Below are 8,617 nucleotides of genomic sequence, written 5' to 3' on the forward strand. Positions count from 1 at the left end.
AGACAAACACATTTGATATGATAAATGTTTAGGACACAGATACCTCGTCGGCGCTGGTGAAATTAGTTAGGCCTTGGTGCAGAAATTACGTGAAGGACCTTAGGAAATTATGTGAAGCACCACTATGATTAACATGGGTCATGCATGGCCGCCATGACAATGAGGTCTCTGATTTTTTCGATATTTATTGTGTTAAATTACTGTTTTTTGTTTATTGACTGACATGAAGAGTTTCCTAAGGTTACCATGCAGATACTACGGGAAAATCAGATCTCTTCATCACTGTTCAGCGACGTATGTGGGCAAAGAGTGATTATTCAATTCGGCCAACTTGGAAAAGTCTCTCTGGTGAAGCATGGTTTACGAAGGTCTCGTATGAGCCTTTCAAAATGGGCGAAGCATGGCCAAACTGCCTTACTGGTAGCTGGACATGACCCTCCAATCGATATTACTATCTATCTGGACGTATCTACTAATCCTGGCCCGCAATCTTGGAATACGATCGAAAATGTAATGACAAATAGAACAGAAACTAAGTCACGAAATCGGAATCGCCATTATTCAAATTTGGTGCAAATTCGATTGATGGAACCAGCCATTGTCTATAACAACACAGCGCCACTAATGAGGTGCTGTCTTTTGAATGCCCGATCACTCAGAAACAAAGGTCCTGAATTTGTCGACTAATATATGTGATTCTGAAGTGGACATTGCAATTATTACTGAAACCTGGCTGAAATCTGATGATGCTGCTGCTAAAATTGCCGCTACACCAACCGGATATCATCTTCAGGACCATCCTCGCCCAGATAGAACCGGATATCACCTTCATGACCATCCTCACCCCCGGTGGGGGCACTGGCATTTTAGTGTGGGACTCGCTTGTAATTAAGCAAGCTAGAGTGGGAGTTCTTGAGTCTTTTGAGTACTCAGAGTGGACCATTGTCTTTGGCTCATTTCGTCTATGCCTTGTCGTGATCTACAGGCCCCCCTACTCGTCTACTCATCCAGTTACTATGAATTTGTTTATCACTGAATTTACAGAGTTTCTTGAAACTGTTGTCATGACAACCGAATCGCTTCTAATAACTGGTGATTTTAATATCCATGTCAACATGCAACTGGATAATGATAGTTCTCGCTTTCTCAACCTTCTTTCGTTAGTAGGCTTACAGCAACACATTGATTTTCCCACGCATATTTCTGGTAACACTCTGGATCTATTAATAACCTGAACATTGGACTCTAATATCATAAAGGAAATCCAACCGGATATCTACTTTTCTGATCACTGTTCTGTACTATTTTCTATATACATTTCTAAACCTCAATTGTCAAGGCAGAAGGTATCTTTCAGGAAAATAAAAGCTATTGATACAACCACATTCATGGCGGACCTGTCTGCTTCTAGACTGTGTAGGGCCCTCCATCGGATCCTGACAAGCTAGTAGCATGTAATAATACTACATTAGCTGATTTGCTAGATCACCATGCTCCTTTAAAGACCAAGACTGTTACAGTTAGACCGCAAGTGCCTTGGTATTCGGAGGAGATCTGTGAGGCCAAGAGAGAACGTCGGCGTTATGAAAGGAAGTGGAGGTCCACAAGGACTGCTGCTGATTTTGAGTTGTTCAAGAGGAGAAAGAATCATGTAACTCATTTGCTAAAAGAGGCCAAATCGGTTTTTCTCACTGAATTTATCGATCAAAATGCGGACAATCAAGGCAAGTTATTTTGAGCTGTGAAAAGTCTCTTAGTTGAGAAGAAAACGTTATGCTTCTCGGACTACCAGGATAAGAACGAACTTGTAAACGAATTAGGGACGTACTTGTGCAAAAAGTCGCTCACCTTTGAGATGAGCTTGACCTAGTTTCCACGAATATGAACTATGTCTCAGATTACAGTGATGATTCATGGGCTCCATCTGTGTTTGAACAGTTTGTGTCGCTGACCGAGGACGATGTGCGCATGCTCATTGCGAACTCTAAAACTACATCCTGTTGTCTTGATCCTGTCCCTACGCCTCTACTAAAATCATGCATTGAGCCTCTTATACCAGTGATTACCAAAATAATCAACACCTCTCTGGAGTCAGGAGTTTTTACTAAGGACTGGAAAGAGGCCATGATCATGCCGTTGTTAAAGAAATTTGGTCTTGATTCGCTATTTATGAATTTGCGTCCAGTGAGTGATTTGGCTTATATTTCTAAACTTGTTGAGCGCTCTGTATTCAATCAAACTTATGATCATTTGGTCAGATCAGATCTTTATCCTGTACTGCAATCTGCCTATCGTCGGTACCATAGCACGGAGACAGCGTTACTTAAAGTTGGTAATGATATTCTTATGAATATGAACTTGCAGTGGGTTATGTTACTTGTCCTCTTGGATTTAAGCGCTGCGTTCGATACAGTGGATCATGGCATTTTGCTAAAATGCTTGACTTCGTGTTTTGGTATATGTGGGAAGGCTCTAGAGTGGTTTTCTTTGTCGTAGCCAGTGCATATTGTTTGACGGGGTTAAATCAGATAATTTTGATGTGTGCTTCGGGGTCCCGCAGAGAGTTGTATATTTCAAAGCTTTTTGAAATTGTGCAAGCACACTTGCCTGATGCTCACTGCTTCGCCGAAGACACACAACTATACCTGTCATTTAAGCCTAACAATCCTATCTATCAAGCGGAGGCGGTGTCTGTCATGGAGAGATGTATCAGTGACTTGAGGAATTAGATGTGCCAGGACAAGTTAAAGATAAACAATGATTTTCTCATTATTGGAAAAAAACTGAATTTATCATTATTGGATCTAGACAACAACTTTTAAAGATTAACCCTTGTACGATTCGTGTTGGCTATACAGACATCAAGCCTGTTTCTGAAGTGCGTAATCCGGGCTCTTGGTTTGATTCAAATTTTTCTATGTCTACCCATATTTCTAAGTTGTGTGGCGCAGCATTTTACTAGCTACATAATTGTAAGCGCATCAGTAGATTCATAGCAAGAGAAAAGTTGGAAATGGTTTTGCATGCTTTTGTTACAAGTAGAATCGACTACTGCAATGGTCTGTTCTATGGATTACCAGATTGTGAAATTGGTAAATTGTAGAGAGTGCAGAATGCTGCGGCAAGGTTATTAAAGTCTGTTAGCAAGTACAATCATATTACGCCCATTCTAAAGGAATTACACTGGTTGCCAGTTAGGTTTAGAATCCATTTTAAGATATTACTTCTAACTTTTAGAGCCCTTAACAGTATGGCGCCAGACTATATTAAGGAGCTCATTAATGTAAGGAAACATGTACGTTACTCGTTATGCTCCAATTCAGGTATTATTATTTCCCACTCAGTGGGGAAGATGTGGAATCGTTCGGTGATAGATCTTTCAGTGTGGCTGCACCAACTCTCTGGAATGCACTTCCTGCAAGCCTTCCTAACATTAGTTCTCTGTCTACTTTTAAATCCTCCTTGAAAACATATCTTTTTAAGTTGGTTTTTAATCTATAGACATAATTAACTGCTTTATAATAATATTGATTATGAGTATTTCATCAGATTTTTTAATGTATTGTCATGCGCTTTTGATCGTTACATGTAAAAGGTGCAATATAAATTAATAAATTATTATTATTAATATTATAATACATGCTACAGAGGTAATACATATTAATAAACATGCTTAGGTGACAGAGTCACACAGAATTATGTAAATTTCATGGATGTTTTTAAAATTAATTCATCCCTTATGGTGTGCTGGACTTGGACAGTCGCACACACATTTAATAGGAACTCGAAAGCTAAATAAAATAACATAATGGAATAGTATATGTAAATTTTCACCTCTTACTGCTGTACAGAAGTTGCCGTTTCTTCAACATGCAGATTTAGGGGTGAAGGATTCGGCACTGAAGTTTTAGCTGAGAGCCATGCTGGAGTTGTATATCGCGCTCAACAGCTCTTCTTCCTTCAACCTCTGCTTTTAAATCTTCATATCAATTTTGAAGATACTCACATTCACCTGTTGAAACACTGACCACACTTCCTCAAATATATTGACACAAGCCATACTGACTTGTAGAATCAAGACCCTGCAATTCTCGCTAAAAGACTTTGACCTTCGCATTCGAGTACGCAATACAGAAGGGTTGAATAAAGCTGTCTCTGATCACTTGATTGGTCAGGAGTTAAACAGGCAATAAGAAGTGAAGATCAGACCAACCTTGGAAGCCACCGAATGGGCCAATCAGATTGACCAGAAATGCCCCTAACCAACCTCCAGAACGATCAGGCCAAACCTTCAGAACGATCATGATTGTGCAGTTTCAAATTTGAATTTAGAGCGGAGACATCAGGAGAGATCAGTGTTAATTTAATTAATTCGGCCAGAAAATTAATTATGCCGCTGCAAATTTACAACTGGACTGTATTTGGAAAAATAAATATTATTTCACTTTCATTAAATTTTCCAACTAAACCGAAGTCAGTATCAACAAGCATTGGCACAAGCAAAGAGAACGATGCAATCATTGCATATGTACAGAGAATGTCTCCTATAAAGAGGAATTGTAAAAATACAGTTGATTACTCTACCCTCATCCTTTAGACAGTAATGTAGAAACTCTTCTTTATTCTAAGAGTAAGAGGCATTTCCAATAGATAGCGAGAACAGCCACACTTAATTAAGAATCCACAAATACACAAAGTCGGACGATGGGCGGAAAGTCAACATCAACGACATGACTAGAATTTCCTCTCCAGATCAAACTGAATATGCTTTCGAAGATATTCACACAAAAGTTGCATCCCTTGGGGAGATTTTAGGACCTAATTTCAAGGAATGGGATATTCTAGCAGTTTGAGTGAAAATATTTGTTGTCAGTCAAACTAGAGTTGGCAGGAAGGAATTTAAAGTTGTTTTCGCACGATTGGTTAAATACCACTAGGAAAATTTGGCTTGATTTATGGGAGAAACAGATCTCTCAGATCGCACAAGGAGTTTTATACCTGATCACTGAGGTGCAAGTCTGAATTTGGTCGGATGAAAAAAAGTTGACCACAACTGTTAATACCACAATAACAAGAATTGACGACACAACTGTTGATACCACAATAACAATAATCGACGACAAAGACCTTTCTAAAATTTGTAGCTACCATTATTACAAAAGAGATAAAAATAGATTGACCTTGAAATTAATGCGCAATTGACTTATTATTTGTTGTTGATTCGGGAAGAGATGTACGAAATTATGAATTTATAAGGATAGCTTAAATACAGTCGGTAAGAACTGTTTATTGGACTAGTTTGTTTGTCTTGTAAAATTTGTAATGTTTGTTGTTTAGTGAAGTGTACGTAGTAATATTATGTATGTGTTTATTTGTAAAAAACCTATTCTTATTAAACTGTGTTGAAAGTTGCGTGCTGTGAGAATTGAGCTTAAAGCGTATTAAGAAAGAAAGAAAACAGAAGAAATTGAGATATGTTCTTTTTCCAAAGAAATCAATGTTGGATTTATTGATATCATTAAGTCTGTCGATGTATCATTGTTATGTTCCAATTGCTCAAAAAAATCTTTACTAAGTATAATGTGTCTGTTCCCCATGATATAGAGGTGAAAATAAAACATTTCCTTGTCTTCATTTTTGTTAATGAGATGTTTTGCACTTGTTTACATTAATTCATACACAAACCAATCATGTGAACATCAAGTGTGTGTCATGTTAATCTCTGAACCCTGGCCTAATAACCAATTCAATATTTGCGATTCAAATTACCTTGTCATGGCATCGGCTTCTAATTCTAATTATTCTATTTTTAATTGCTAAGCTGGAAAATTTTTTAGCAAAAATTCTGTCTTTTATATCGCTCTAGAGACAACAACAAACCTTTCCCTTGGTCTTAATAAATATACATGTTCACTGTATCGACATATATAACTCAATAATATTATACTTGTTATAGACTATAGGAAGGAAGACCTCTGAGGGAAATCACCCACTCCAGCGCCAGCCAATTCGTTTGACCTACAGCCTCCAACCATCATGCTTAGCAAAAAGAAATTTTTATTGAGTTGTCTATTAGGAAGTTGAAAGATTTGAAGAATTCTTCGAGAATGAATAAATGGAAATCTCAGATTTTAACACTGATCTAATTTGTGAACAATTCTGGATGGTCAATGTTACAGTTCCCTCATCTGTAGAGCCTGATTTTTTCTGTAAACAGGATGTGACGTAATTTTTTGTTATACTATAATAAAAGTGTGGTGGTTCACACTCCCCTGTCCCAAGAAGATTCACATCTATTACTTACAACTTGAGCAAGTTATTTACATTGTGTCAAAACTCCTACAATTTTAAACGTCAACACTGTTTTATTTGGGAGAACTAAAAACAATAGAAGGTGACTCAATAAATCTACCGTTGATTCCCCGACGAATTGTAAAATTTTCCCCCAACAGGGGGGCTAGAGGGGGGGGGATGTAGCCCCCCCTCTGGCGCCACCCCTGGTTAGTGAGCACTCTATTCATGCAGTTTTAATTCATCCTGTTATAAGCCTCTTGATATCCATGCTCTTAAATCCTTTTTGTTTACAACAATGTACTAAACAAATTTTATTCTACTATAAGTATATATAAAATTTGACATAATTCCACCTACTAGCTATCTCAGACTCTCAGTAAAGTTTTAAAAACTCTTTTAGGCAATGACGTTCTTCAAGCACTCGATCATATTTCATATGGATAAATTTACTGGATAAAGAATCTTTCTTCTCTCTTTTATTACAGTTATGTTCCCTAAAGATCTCCAAAAAAACCTTTGCCATTAACCAAGACAAAAAGGACCAAGGGGCACATTAACTGAAGCAAGAAGGCTGTTCAAACTTTCTATAGAGAGCATGTCAGCTTTTCAAAGTTTATGATGATTGGGAACTAAATATATGTCAAAAATACTCCTAAAATGCCCTTATTGTAGGTATGTATATAATAAATACAGGAAAAGTGCAGGAATATTAAGGTACCTAGCAAAACCTTGTTATTTCAACCACCCAATGTACATTTTGAATAGCTGAAATTCTTCCAATTGATAAATTCCAGAATTAAATAATGGTAAAGTGTACAAATTAAATGCATGGATGTGTTAGAATCTATCTTAGATTAGAATTTATAGTTATAGTCAAACTGTATATATTTCACCATTTTAACTCAATTACATTTACAGGTCTTTACTCAAGAGAAAAGTCTCATATATTGCTACTGTTGCTTTCAAAAAAACAGCCGATCAATACACTGCGTACAACCTTAATCATATCATCAGGGCAATACAGTCCTTTCAGTTTTACTGTTAATATTGTGTTATACAATATTTACAATAATTCCAAACTATTACAAAACAATTATTTCTCAATTCATACATTGATGAAATCAGAAAGTTATACTGGTGCCAAAATGGGAATTTAAACCAACTTTTTTGTGCTTTGGGGCTAAACATGAAAATAAACAACAAAACTACAACTTTCTTACATATAAATTAAAAAAATGAAATATTCAGATTAATTTCAATACAATATTTACTTTTTATTCTCAAATGGTCTAATTGTCTCTTATGGCTTTACTGAAAGCACTATGTTGGGCTTTAATATTTATACTTCGAATACGCTTCCCGCCCGGCACGTCTCTGGCAACAATATTTACAATGTAAGATCTACTTAAAGAAACGTATATTGGGTAATGTGTGCATACCTGCCCACGTCAGTTTGAAATGCTCGTGATACCCCTTAGAAACATTTTCTAGGAATATCTCTGCACTAAATGGGACACCAATGTCAAAATGATGCAAATCAATGACTTCAAATGGCCCAAGAAGAAAAAAAATGCATATTCTAGTGCTGTTTTCGAATGAATTTCTCCTTTTTAAAGAGTCGATTGGTATAATAATAATATTTAATAATAACAAAGAAATACATAAATTTTGATACATAAATCCTCAAGAATACATGATAACTTCTCTCACTTGTTGCATCGACACCATGTTTTCCTTCAACGATAACAATGTCGATGTCACATGACTAAACAATCTAGTATAACTCTTAACTCGTATAGTTCAGAGTCTAAGTTAACTTGAATTTAACATGAAGTATAGCACACTCCTCCCGTTGATCACTGTGCAAGTGATCAACTGATGTACTGGTTATAACTGTTCATTCCTTATTAGTTCTCTTCGTCTTTCAGTAGTTTTGATCGCTGCTGCACGCCGACATCTCTGAGTAACTCAAGCAGTACATCTCAACCTTGTCCCTGACATGTCAACCCGAAGCGTTTTTGAGAAACTTTCAAAGATTCTGTGCGTGAAGAGGAGCACCCTCCCTGATGATCTCGGATAATGCGAAAACCTTTAGGTCAGCCTTGCGTAATCTTTCAGCTTTGTTCGAATGCCCAAGAATAATCAATCATCTTACCTCATCAAAGATTAAGTGGTCGTTTATACTTAAATGGCCCCTTGGTGGGAAGGATTTTATGAGAGAATGATAAAATCAGTAAAGAGATGTCTTCGTAAGACACTGGGGAATGCACAACTAACATAGGAAGAGCTACTTACGGAATTTGTCGAAATTGAATCTATTCTA

General features: G+C 36.8%; 2 pseudogenes; both read left to right on the plus strand.

The window, feature by feature from the left end:
• Positions 1 to 643: 643 nt before the first annotated feature.
• LOC114526552 lies at positions 644 to 1,738 on the plus strand (annotated as a pseudogene).
• Positions 1,739 to 2,352: 614 nt separating this feature from the next.
• LOC114526553 lies at positions 2,353 to 2,962 on the plus strand (annotated as a pseudogene).
• Positions 2,963 to 8,617: the final 5,655 nt, after the last annotated feature.

The sequence above is a fragment of the Dendronephthya gigantea genome, unplaced genomic scaffold, assembly GCF_004324835.1.
Source record: "Dendronephthya gigantea isolate DGI-Jeju-01 unplaced genomic scaffold, DenGig_1.0 000039F, whole genome shotgun sequence".
NCBI classification, from domain to species: domain Eukaryota; kingdom Metazoa; phylum Cnidaria; class Anthozoa; order Malacalcyonacea; family Nephtheidae; genus Dendronephthya; species Dendronephthya gigantea.